The following is a 13,371-nucleotide window of genomic DNA, read 5'->3' as shown; positions in this document are numbered from 1 at the left end:
CGAGTATGTCTGTGGCATCTGGCATCTGTGAAGTGATGGTCATTGGCTCCAATTCAATGCCAGCAGGAGTTCTGGAGTTGGGGTGTGGGGAAGAAGGAAACTTTAGTTCCAATAGCTAATGGATGTGAGTGCAGCAACGCTGTTAGGAAGCTCAGTATTGTTCCAGGTGAATCATGAAGCAGCACTGTTGGGGGGCAGCCCAATGGTGCTGCTGCTTACTTGTGAAAGCGTCATGGGTGTAAGGGGGCCCTGAAGTGAGGCAGCCCCGGGGAAAGTTCCCCCTCAGGCTGTGCTGCTCAGTGTTTCTCTGCTCTTTCTGGTCTGGTCCCATCATTTCCTCTCTTCTCGGCTGCATTTGCACACAAAGAAACGCACATTGGAAAAGGGGCTCCTCTGAGTGCCGAGATCGGGGTGGGTGAGCAGAGAAAAGGCCTCTGGTGTTGTCACCAGAGCAGTCCAGGTTATTTTTATTTTTAAATTATGCCAAGTTTTCCTCTTTTACTTTCTCTCTCTCTCTCTCTCTCTCTTTTAACCCAAACTGAGACTGCCTTTTTTGTGGCAACTTACTTAAATTATACAGAAAAATAAAAATTACTTCAAAATACTACCCAAACAGGTAATAACTGCTATTGTTTTAAGTATATAACCTTCCAGACATCTCTCCTTGCCTACTTCCATTCTTCTACTTTCTCTGGGTTTAATTTATTTTTCTGGGTTTGTAATATGGACGCAGAAAATGTGAATTTTCAACTGTTTCCAACTAATGTGAAGATTTGTCACTATGTTTTTCCATAGATTTTTAATGTATTATTTTAAATATTCAGTTGAAATGATTTTTTAACTTCAATTGTTTCATTTTGAGGGATATTTAGAAGTGTATTTCATAACTTCTAAATTTAAGAATTTTCGGGTGATTTTTACAACTGATTTCTAAATTATCTACAGTGAGAACAAGAAACTTCATGTAATTTCAGTGCTTTGAAATTTTTTTAAAACTTCGTTACAATATGGTCAATGTAAAAAACGTTCTAAGCATGCATCTCTTCTGCCATCTCGTGGTCATTTTGGGAATTACACCTTAGGGCAGGTCAGCAGGAAAAGCTGTGCATAGCCGGTTATCTGTGAATGTTGAACCGAATTTGCTGCTCATGGTGTTTCTCATACCCTTATTGAATTTTTTGAGGGGGTGTCTTGTTTCTGAAAGAGGAATTCTGTATTCCTGATGAAAGAGGTTTATTAAATCTATTGTGATTTAACAATATAAACTTTCGTTTGTGTCTCTGTTCTATATAATTTAAGTTTATGACATTAAGTACATGGTGAATTTGGATCTTCCGGGTAAATAAAACTTTTTGATAGGAAGTACTCATCCTCTGTAGTCATGCTTTTTACCTTGAAGTCCACTGTATGTTATTATGTAATTTTCATGTGGTTTATGTTTCCATAATACAGGGTGGGCAAAAGTAGGTTTAGAGAGACAAAGCTTATTGTTGTCTTATTATTTAATAATTATGGTGTTATTTTCCATGTGAACAGCTGTAAAGCTCCTTTTGCAGCATCCTGTGTATCTGTTCCCATTCTTTCACTTTCAATCTTCTTTCACTCTATGGTTTAGGTAAGTGACATTTTCTCCCAGTTTCTGTCTATTCTTTTCATTGTCTGAACAAGTTCTTTTTCAGAGTTGTCCTTAATTGTCTAAAGTATATACTATTAATGTATTTCTTCATTAAACAGCATGTTCACAAGTACACTTGATTCCTGGCTGTTTTGGTTGAAATGGATCACTAAAAATGAAACCTACAGAGGAGGGGCGGGGCCTGTCTGAGGTCAGAGGCAGGACTGCGCTGGAGGTGAGAGGGGGCCACAGATGTGGGTGGGGCTGGGTGGGAGGCAAATTCAGGCTGGGGGGCGTGAGGGGCTGGCAATTCTGGTGGAGAGATGGGCAACCACACGGGCTGGAAGTTCGGTGCTGCCGGCTGTGGCTGCCGGTGGCCGCTGGTCGCCGTCGTCCCGAGGTGCTGTTCACAGCCTAAGTTGATGGAAGCAATGCAATCCAGGGACAGGAGCTGAGCTGCGTCGGGGCTATGAGGTAAGTGGAGGGGGTTGGGGGGTAGATACAGCCACCCTATGGGGAGCAGAAAAGGGGGGCTAGACTGTTTCTGGGGTACATGTCTCAGGCACAAATTTAGCTGACCACTTACTGTGGCACCACTTTTCTATATTTATCTAGATTATATTTCAGTTACAGATAACTTTGGTCCATGGATATACAATGATACCCATTTTTTAACACAAAAACAAGATGATATTTTTCATTTGTTAAAGTTTCTGTTATTGGGTAGCAATTTCTAATTTCGTTCTTACAGATCCTGTATGTTGTTATTAAGTTTATTCCCAGGTGTTTTTTTTTTAACTGTTTTTTTGAGTCTTTTAAAAAATTATATATTTAATTTACTATTTCTACATATTTATTTTTGCATGTTATTTTCCCATCACTGCACTAAGTTCTATTTGTGATTCTTTTTCGTCAATTCTCATGAGTTATGAAGGTAAACATGCTCTCATGCAATAATGATCGTCACATGGTTGTAGCTGTAGGTGACCTAGAAATAGCTAAAGCTTGAAAGAACACAGGAAGGGAGGTAATGTGAGGAGATAGAAAAATTTTCTTTGGTAGTCATACGTACGCAATAAAATAGTAACATCCTTCTTAGCATTTTAAATGACTTTGGGGCCTGGAAGCATGGTGTTCTAGAAATCAGAAGTATTTTGTTACAGGGAATTGCCCCAAGAAGGTAATCTGAGGAACACAGAGTGTGGCAAATGTCCACATTTTCAAAGAGGAAAACTTGAGATGGTGAAATGTGGAATCTAAAAGAGTAAGAACCTTTGTTCTAAGTGACATTATGAATAAGTTATTACAGTGATATGTGAGCAATGGAAAGAAGCAGGGATCCTCAGATGAGTACTGTGTTTAATCACAGTGTGATTCGGTCTCCTAAGTGGACAGTTCTTCCTTTGCCTCCCGATCTATTGTCTAGGACACTTCTCCCTGACATTTGTCAGATGGCTGGCCTTTGTTATTCTTTAAATTTTAGCTTCCATGCTGCCTGTTCCAAGAAAGGCAGCATTTCAGACATAGGATGCAAAGGGACATGCTGTTTGTATTCTAATGGACTCTTCAGGATACAGAGCAGGGTTTGTCATTCTCAGCATATGGACCTTTTGGGCCACATAATTCATTCTCCTGGGGGATTGTCCTCTGCATTGTAGGTGCTTATTAGCATCCAGCACCTCTATTCACTGCCAAAACCCTGGCTTCCCTTCCCCTCAGGATAATCTAAAATGACTCAGCCCATTGTCTCAAGCCCCCTTGGGAGCAAAAGTCACATTTTCTTGAGAAACAATTTGGGGCTTTTTATCATTTTTGACAGTAGAAAGATCTTAGTTTGGTATGCAGGGTTTTTATTATTTTTCTGTGTCAATCATTTTCCAGTCTGTGACTTATTTTGGGAAGGTATTTAGAAGTGTGTTTTCAAACATCTAAATATAGGGACTTTCTAGTTACCTTGTGACTGGTTTCCAGATCAATGGCAAAAAGAGCAATAAATAGTTTATGAGACATTTGTTGAAACCTGGATTATAGCTCACTGTAGTCTTATTTAAAAAAAGTTCCAAGTGTGCTTGAAAAGCATTTGTAATTGACTTTGTTGGTGCTTACTTTAACAATGAGGAAACAATTTTTCAGAATACTACCCCAATAGTTAAAAAGAATTGCTATCATTTTATGTATATACACTTGCAGATATGTCGATGTGCACGTTTCTGTATACTTTTCCGGATTTAATTTACTATTTTAGGTTCTAAGTATGGGCACAAAACTTGTATATCTTCAGCTTTTATATTTGATAATGTGCATTTAAGGGTGAAGATGTTTTCCATAAGTTTTGGTATGCAGTATCTTTATCACCATTCAGTTTATTTTGTAATTGAAATTGTGCTTTATTTTTGAGGTTGTTTAGGAGTGTATTCCCTAACTACCCAATGTAAGGACTTTCCAGTCACCCATTTTTAGTGAATTCTAGCTTAAGTGCAATAGGAGCACTCAGAGAAACACGTTGTATATAATGTCAGTGCTGCAATGCTGGTTGAAACTGGCTTTGTATCGGCTTGGCCGAAAGATAAAAACTTTTGGGAAGATGGAATTATGAAGATGCCTGGAAGATTGCAGAATAGTGGGACAAAACGGTGAATACATTGTTCAATGACATTACTGGTGAAAACGAAAAACGTCTCTTTCATTGTGTCTTTACCTAGCAATCGAATGAATCTTCTGGCCAAGCAAATAGTAGTGTTCCAAGTGTGCATCTCTGCTGCCATCTAGTGGGAATTTTGGGAATAACATGTTAGTGGCAGGTGAGCAGGAAAAGTGGTTGAGTGTAGTTAGAACATCAATGAATGTTGATTGCAATGTTATTTAGACGTGTATTTAGTAACTTAAATATCAGGACTTACTAGTTACCTTTTGTTCCCGATTTCTATATTTACAGCAATGACAGAAAGAAACATACTATATATAATTTCGGTCCTTTGAAATTTGATAAAACTCGCCTTAGTGCAGGATGGTCTCTTTGAAAATTGTCCCAAGTGTGTCTCTCTGCTGCCATCTCATGTGTCAGGTGAGATGACAAATCTCATCATCCCACCTGTGTGGCCATGGCTCGCCTCTCAGTTGTGGCTTCACGGTCACGTGCCTTGCACTCGCGGGACCCGCTGCCCACTGCTGGCTGCAGGTAGAGGAGGATGGTCCGCGGTGCCCTGGACAGGGACACTCAGTCCTCTGACCCCCTGTGTGTGACGCAAGGCCCTGCTGGCAGGCGGTTGCTCTCTCAGGCCGTGTTTGCTGTTGCTGCCACAAGATTTAACAAGTTTAGCAAAATAACCTCTTCTCAACGGAATGATTGCAGTCATGAAATTTGGAAGAGTTTATTAGTTTACCTTGTGTTGAGGAGTGTGTAGGATTGCCTACCAAAAAGGAATATTCCACAAGTGCTGCACTTTTCATCAATTACCTCTTCATCAGTCACCCACTTTACCTCTATAAGGCCCTGTTTCCCCGTCCTCCCAAATGTCCTTTATCTCTGATATCACCTCATTGTCTGGTCTTCATTTGTGCCCATGCACATATGAAATGTTGAATATCTTGTATTGATCAGATTATGTTATTTTGAAAATTATCCCAGGTGTGTTAGAGCCGACAAGGTTACAGGAAAATAATCGCTTTTTACTCCCCCACAGTTTTTGGTTAAGCCAGCTTTCAGGGTTAGGGCCAGCTTTTAGGGTTAGGGACAGCTTTTAGTGTTGTTAGGGCCAGCTTCCAGGGTTGTTAGGGCCAGCTTTTACAGTTCTTAGGACCAGCTTTTAGGGTTGTTAGGGTGAGATTTTAGTATTGTTAGGGTCAGCTTTCAGGGTTGTTAGGGCCAGATTATGAGGTTGTAAGGTCCAGCTTTTAGGATTAGGGCCAGCTGTTAAGATTGTAAGGGCAAGCTTCCAGGGTTGTTAGGGCCAGCTTTTACAGTTGCTAGGGCCAGATTTTAGGGTTGCAAGGGCCAGCCAGCATCTAGGGTGTTAGGGCCAGCCAGCGTCTAGGATGTTAGGGCCAGCCAGTGTCTAGGGTGTTAGGGCCAGCCAGCGTTAGGATGTTAGGTACAGCCAGCGTCTAGGGTGTTAGGGACAGCCAGTGTCTAGGGTGTAATGGACAGCCAGCTTTTAGGGTCTTAGGGAAAGCCAGGTATTAGGGACTTAGGGACAGCCAGCATCTAGGGTCTTAGGCACAGCCATGGTCTAGGGTATTAGGGCCAGCCAGCGTCTAGGTTGTAAGGGACAGTCAGTGTCTTGGGTGTTTCAGATAACCAGTGCCTAGGGTATTAGGGATAGACAGCGCCTAGGGTGTTAGGGCGAGCCAGCATCTAGGGTGTTAGGGACAGGCAGCTACTAGGGTTTAGGGAGAGCCAGCGAGTAGGGTGCTAGGGACAGGCAGCATCTAAGGGTGTTAGGGTGAGCCAATGTCTAGAGTGTTAGGGACAGGCAGAAACAAGGGTGTTAGGGAGAACCACTGTCTAGGGTGTTAGGAACAGGTAGCGTCTAGGGTGTTAGGGACAAGTAGTGTCTAGGGTGTTAGGGACAGGCAGCAACTAGGGTGTTAGGGAGAGCCAGTGTATAGGGTGTTAGGGCGAGCCAGCATCTAGGGTGTTAGGGACAGACAGCGACTAGGGTGTTAGGGAGAGCCAGTGTATAGGGTGTTAGGGCGAGCCAGCATCTAGGGTGTTAGGGACAGACAGTGACTAGGGTGTAGGGAGAGCCAGCGTCTAGGGTGTAGGGAGAGCCAGTGTCTAGTGTGATAGGGATAGCCAAAGTCTACTGTGTTAGGGACAGGCAGCATCTAGGGTTTAGGGAGAGCCAGCGTCTACTGTTTAGGGAGAGCCTGCGTCCAGGGTGTTAGCGACAGGCAGTGTCTAGGGTTTTAGGGAGAGCCAGCATCTAGGGTGTTAGGTAGAGCCAGCATCTAGGGTGTTAGTGAGAGCCAGCATTTAGGGTGTTAGGGAGAGCCACCGTCTAGGGTGCTAGGGAGAGCCAACTTCTAAGGTGTTAGGGACAGGCAGGGACTAGGGTGTAGGGAGAGCCAGCGTCTAGGGTATTAGGGCGAGCCAGCGTCTAGGGTGTAGGGAGAGCCAGTGTCTAGGGTGTTAGGGCGAGCCAGCGTCTAGGGTTTTAGGGACAGGTAGCATCTAGGGTGTTAGGGACAGGCAGCGTCTAGGTGTTAGGGAGAGCCATTGTCTAGGGTGTTAGGGACAGGCAGCAACTTGGGTTTAGGGAGAGCCAGTGTCTAGGGTGTTAGGGACAGGTAGCGTCTAGGGAGGTAGGGACAGGTAGCGTCTAAGGTGTTAGGGCGAGCCAGCGTCTACTGTTTAGGGAGAGCCAGCGTCTAGGGTGTTAGGGGGAGCCAGTGTCTAGGGTGTTAGGGACAGGCAGCGACTAGGGTTTAGGGAGAGCCAGCGTCTACTGTTCAGGGAGAGCCTGCGTCTAGGGTGTTAGTGACAGGCAGTGTCCAGGGTTTTAGGGAGAGCCTGCGTCTAGGGTGTTAGGGACTGTTCATTGTCTGTGCTCCCAACTGCTTTTGTCTTTGATAGTACTGTAGGGAAGTGTTTGTGGCCCTCTAACTCACTCAGGAATGAAAATATTTTGCATGAAGCAGGTTTTTCAGTAAAAGCCTGCTACTATGTATATAATGCCCTGTTGACCTACTCATATCACTAGAAGATGCAGTGGGAGGTGTCTAAGGAAATACAGGCTGTTTTCCGCACATCTGATGAAGTTTCTTCCTGAAATATGATCACTTCTATGGTAAGTTTGATGGCAAAAGAGCTACTTAAATCACTTTTCTGTAAGCCAATTCATTAATGGATGTCTAAAACTATGTTATCTTTGAAGTAGAATGAGTTTCTACAGCACAGTTTCTCCCAATGTATTCTTTCCATTAGAAAAGCACAGCCCAGCTAAGACATGCTTGTACAGTGTACTAAGAAATGTGAACTCTGCTAGTTTAAGAATATCAAAGTGAACATGTACTTAACATAGTGTGCTCAGTGCTCCAAGGGCATGTCACTCCGATAATCCAGTAGAGAACTGTTTGTACACCTCCAAATCACTTGTGAATGAAAATATTTCATACGAAGAGGGTTTTCAACAAAAACCATCTATAGTGTTTGATGCCAAATCAATGTACTCATTTCAATAGAAGATGAAATGAGTGCTGTGTCAGAAAGTATACACTGTTCTCAGCATTGTGGTGAAGTATCCTTCTGAAATATCATCATTTCAGTGGAAAGTATGATAGTGAAGAAACTACTGAAATTACTTTTCCATGGGTAAATGAGTGAATGGATGCATAGGACTGACATCTTTCAAACGGAGTTAGCTTCTCTGCCACGGTTTTCTCCAATGTATTCTTTCTAGGAGAAAAGGGCAGCCCAACTAAGAAATGCAAGTACAGAATTCTACCTGAATTGCACTGTACAGGTTTGTGAATGGCAAAGTGATTAGGAACGTAACAGTCCACTCTCTGTGCTCCAATTGCTTTTCTCTCTGATAAAACAGTCGTGAATTGGTTGAATCCCTCCAAATCACTTGGGAATGAGAACATTTCGAATGATGCATGTGTTTTAGAAATCCAACTGCAGCGTTTATAATGACATGCAGAAGTACTCATTTTAAGTACAAGAAGAATATTAGAGGTGTATGAGAAGAATATTAGAGGTGTACGAGAACATGACCACAGTTTACAGCACTTCTTTTGAAATTTCTATCTGCAGGGTTTGTCGGGCGAGGCATGGGTGCTCACTTCAGTGTGTGATGAATTTTAGTGGTGTATGAGATCATAACTCCTGTTTCCAGGACTTCTGTTGACGTATCTTACTGATGCATGATTACTTCAGTGGTAAGTTTGATGGTGAGAGAGTACTGAAATAATTCTTCCATGGGCAAAGATCCTTAACCAGATCTAGAAAGAAAACAGACATTAACCTCAAAAGAATAAAACATCTAGCTTTATGTATCCTCCACCCCTCCCACCCCGCATGCCAGACAATGATTTATCTCAAGAGTCTTCTCTATATAGCTTTTAACTGGGTGCAAATTAGACCAATCTTGATCGGCTAGCTACAGATGGATTCATCATCCTTTAATTAGGATGACAGCCAGCTGTGCACTCCCCATTCCCTCTCTTGCCCAGTTTTTCCCTTGATATCTAAAAGGCTTCCCCTTATCTATTGTAGATCCCATAAGTTAAAGATACTCCGCATGAAATGTCCAGATATTAGATAGGCCGACATTCTCATCAGACACTTGAGCAATATATATTCTTGACACTATTTACAAAAGGGGAAAATGAAGACCCAGGGCATTGGAAGACCTCCATGAGTCCTCACAGAGTGGGGTTTCTGAGGGGATTGGTGCTGCTGCTCTCACTTAGGGGCAGCTGTGGGTGATCAGACGTGATTGGCCTGTAAATCCCTAAGACTGAAAAAAAATCCCGTACCTTCCTAAAGGCGGCAGAATTGTGGGACTTGACATTGGAGATTTCTGATCCCAATTCACTGATGAGAAAACTGTCTGAAAAGTTTTAGAGTTTTTCTTTGAAAACACAAAGTACAGGGTCTGGCACCAATAACACCCCTTTTTATTTAAAAAGCTTTTTATCACAAAATCATGAGCATGTAATTCTGTAACAGAAAAATATCACATTCCAGTGCTCCATATGACATTTTAGGTGAAGTGTTCAAATTAAAACTATAAATTAGTAAACCCATATTATTATGGCACCAACCACACCCAAGCAGGTGTCACTTCTGCCACACGCTGTATTTTCAGGGATAGTTATTGTATCTCAGGATTTGGTTTTGAATTCCAGGTCAAGAATCAAGGAACATGTAGAGGAGTATTTTATTTATTTATTTATTTATTTATTTATTTATTTAATTTATTGTTGAATGTGTAAGTTTGATATTCACTACTAATTTTATATTATTTACGAACTTACAGTTTTATCATACATTAGCTGAATATATTATTGAGTTCACCATCCAAAGTGAAGTCTTTTTTATCAACAATTAATTATTCTTACCTTCTTCTATTTTGCTTCACCCCTCTTACCTGCTTTGATCACCATATTTTTCTCTTTTTTCATGAGTTCTTTTATGCGTAATTTTACTCTGTTTATAAGCCGCTTTCCAAACCCATCTCCTCTAATATCTGTCAGACTGTCTTCAGTATCTATTACTCTATTTGTACTTTGTTTGTTTTGTTTATGAGGTTATAAATGTAAGTGGATTCATGTGGTAGTTTTCTTTCTCTGACTTGCTTATTTTACTTAGCACAGTATACCCTAAGGCCATCCCCATTGTTCCAAAAGTTACCTTCATATTAATGGCTGAGGAATATTCAATTGTGTACATACCCTCATGTGCTCTTTTTGAGCATACAGATTAGTGCAATAACCAGACAAAACACTATGTAGTTTCTTCAAAAAATTAAAAATTAAGCTGCCTAATGACCCAGCCATTCCACTTCTGAAAATCGATCTGAAGAAAGCTGAAACACTACCTAGAAAATGTATATGCACCCCTATGTTTCTTGCAATGTTATTTACAATAGCCAACATTAGGAAGCAGCTCAAGTGCCCATCAGTATATGAGTGGATATAAAGATGAGCTCTCGATTCTGTTTCACTGTTTTACATGTTTGTTTTTGTGCAGATACTTTACTGTTTTGATTATTTGAACAAACAAGTCTTGGAGAGGATGCGGAGAAAAGGGACCCCTAGTGCACTGTTGGTGGGATTGCAGACTGGAGTAACCACTTTGGAAAACAGTATGGAATTTCCTCAGAAAACTAAAAATGGAACTACCTTTTGACCCAGCAACTCTACTGCTGGATTTATACCCTAAGAACCCTGAAACACCAATCCAAAAGAACTTATGCACCCCAATGTTCATAGCAGCAAAATTTACAATAGCCAAGTGCTGGAAGCAACCTAGGTGCCCATCAGCAAATGAGTGGATCAAAAAACTATGGTACATTTACACAATGGAATTCTACACAGCAGAGAGAAAGAAGGAGCTCCTAGCCTTTGCAGCAGCATGGATGGAACTGGAGAGCATTATGCTAACTGAAATAAGCCAGGCAGTGAAAGACAAATACCATATGATCTCACCTTTAACAGGAACCTAATCAACAAAACAAACAAGCAAGCAAAACATAACCAAAGACACTGAAATTGAGAAAAGGCCAACAGTGACCAGAGGGGATAGAGGAGGGAATTTCAGGGGAAAAGGCTGAAAGGTTTGTAGGAACAACTATAAAGGACACATGGACAATAACAGGAGGTGGGGTGGGGGGCGAAAATGGGAGGGAGGTGGGAAGGGTTGGGGACTAGGCTGGGGTGGCAGGAAAAGGCAGAGAACTGTACTTGAATAACAATAAAATTAGAAAATAAAAGATCAAATATCCCATAGAAAGTGGCTCTTAAACACACAAAAAGACATTAGTCTCCACTTATAATAGGAAGGATGCAAATTAAATGTATAAAGGACACATGGACAAAACCAAAGGGGCGCAGGATCAAGGGTGGGAAGTGGGGGTGTCTGGGGTGGGAGGGAGTCATGGGAGGGAAATGGAGAAAACTATACTTGAATAACAATAAAAAAAAGTGAAAAAAATTAAAAAGAAAAGAATGGTATAGGAGATGTAGAAGCCAAAGAACTTATATATATGATCCATGGACATGAAATAAAGAGGGGGAAGGGGGTGGGAGGGTGTGAGCAAGGCAGAGGGGAATAAGGGGGGGAATAGGACAACTGTAATAGCATAATCAATAAAATATATTTAAAAATATTAAAAAATGAGATCATATGGTATTTGTCCCTCACTGCCTGGCTTGAGAATAAGACCTGTACTCAGAAAACTATACAACATTGAAGAAAGAAATTAAGGAAGACAAAAAAATGGAAGCATGTGCCATGTTCATGGATAGGAAGAATTAACATCATCAAAGTGTCCATACTATTCAAAGGAATTTATAGAATCAATGCAAACCCTATTAAAGTACCAATGACATATTTCACAGATATAGGACAAACATTTCAGAAATTTATATGGAACCATAAATGACCCTGAATAGCTGTAGCAATTTTGAGAAAGAAGAACAAAGTAGGAAGGATAATAATACCTGATATCAAACTGTATTACAAGGCCACTGTAATCAAAACAGTCTGGTACTGGTATAAGAACAGACACATAGACCAAAGGAACAGAACAAAGAGCCCAGAAATAAACCCAAGTCTCTATGGTCAATTAATATTTGACAAAGGTGGCAGGAGCATAAAACGGAGTAAAAATAGCCTCTTCAACAAATGGTGTTGGGAAAGCTGGACAGCCACATGCAAAAAAAGGAAGTAATTAAACTTGATCACAAACTTACACCATACATAAAAATGAATTCAAGGTGAATAAAAGACTTAAATATAAATGGTGATACCATGAAAGTCCTAGAGGAAACATCAGCAGGAAAATCTAAGACATTCCATGCAGGAATATCTTCACTGATATATCCCATAAAGCAAGGGACATAAAGGAAAAGATAAACAAATGGGACCTAAACAGATTATAAAGCTTCTGCATGGCTAAAGATAACAGCGTTAAAATGAAAAGAGAATGAACTATATGAGAAAACATATTTGCCAATGACACCTGGGACAAGGGTTTGATCTCAAAAATAGAAAAAGAACTCACATGACTTCACTCCAGGAAGACAAACAATCCAATTAAAAAATGGGAAAAGACTTGAACAAACACTCCTCTAAGGAGGACATACAGAGGGCTGAGAGACCTATGAAAAGATGCTCAGCATCACTAGCCATCAGAGAGATGCAAATTAATACCACAATGAGATACCACTTCACACCAGTCAGAATGGCCATCATAAATATATCAACAAACAAGTGTTGGAGAGGATGTGCAGAAAAGGGAAGCCTAGTGCAGTGTTGGTGTGAATGCAGACTGGTGCAGCCACTATGGAAAACAGTATGGAATTTCCTCAGAAAACTAAAAATGGAACTACCTTTTGACCCAGCAACTCTACTGCTGGATTTATACCCTAAGAGCCCTGAAACACTAATTCAAAAGCACCTATGCACCCCAATGTTCATAGCAGCACAATTTACAATAGCCAAGTGCTGGAAGCTACCTAAGTGCCCATCAGCAAATGAGTGGATCAAAAAACTATGGTACATTTACACAATGGAATTCTATGCAGCAGACAGAAAGAAGAAGCTTATACCCTTCTTGACAGCATGGATGGAACTGGAAAGCATTATACTAAGTGAAACAAGCCAGGTGGTGAAAGACAAATAACATATAATCTCATCTATAAGTGGAAGCTAATCAACAAAACAAACAAGCAAGCAAAGGCATTGAAATTAAGAATAATCTGAGAGTAACCAGATGGGAGGTGGGAGGGGATAATGGGGGGAAGGGTTTTTAGGAACAACTATAAAGGACACATGGACAAAACCAAGGTGGGGGGTGGAAGGAAGCAAGGGAGGTGGTTTTGGCTGGGGTTGGGGGGAGTAGTGGGGGATAAATGCAGATAACTAATTGAACAACAATAAAACAATTTTTTAAAAAAGAAATACTTTGTTCAGACAGACAATGTCAACAACTGTATGAGTTTATTCACGTATAAGATATAAAACCGAAAGCAACAAATGAACAAACAAGTAAAACAAAAATTCATAGACATAGATGATAGTATGG

At 40.9% G+C, this 13,371-nt stretch overlaps 1 long non-coding RNA gene across 2 annotated transcripts; it reads left to right on the top strand.

Annotated features, from left to right (window-relative positions):
• Positions 1-1,925: 1,925 nt before the first annotated feature.
• On the top strand, positions 1,926-10,514 carry LOC128781397 (uncharacterized). Of its 2 annotated transcripts, none has more exons than XR_008427368.2 (3): positions 1,926-2,089; positions 8,373-8,497; positions 10,314-10,514. It is a non-coding gene; the product is annotated as an uncharacterized lncRNA (long non-coding RNA). The 2 variants fall into 2 exon arrangements; XR_008427367.2 differs by lacking the exon at positions 1,926-2,089 and adding an exon at positions 7,332-7,404.
• The last annotated feature ends 2,857 nt before the right edge of the window (positions 10,515-13,371 follow it).

Source organism: Desmodus rotundus, chromosome 7 (genome assembly GCF_022682495.2).
Source record: "Desmodus rotundus isolate HL8 chromosome 7, HLdesRot8A.1, whole genome shotgun sequence".
In the NCBI taxonomy this organism is placed as follows: Eukaryota; Metazoa; Chordata; class Mammalia; order Chiroptera; family Phyllostomidae; genus Desmodus; species Desmodus rotundus.
This window is presented reverse-complemented; position numbering and strand designations above follow the sequence as displayed.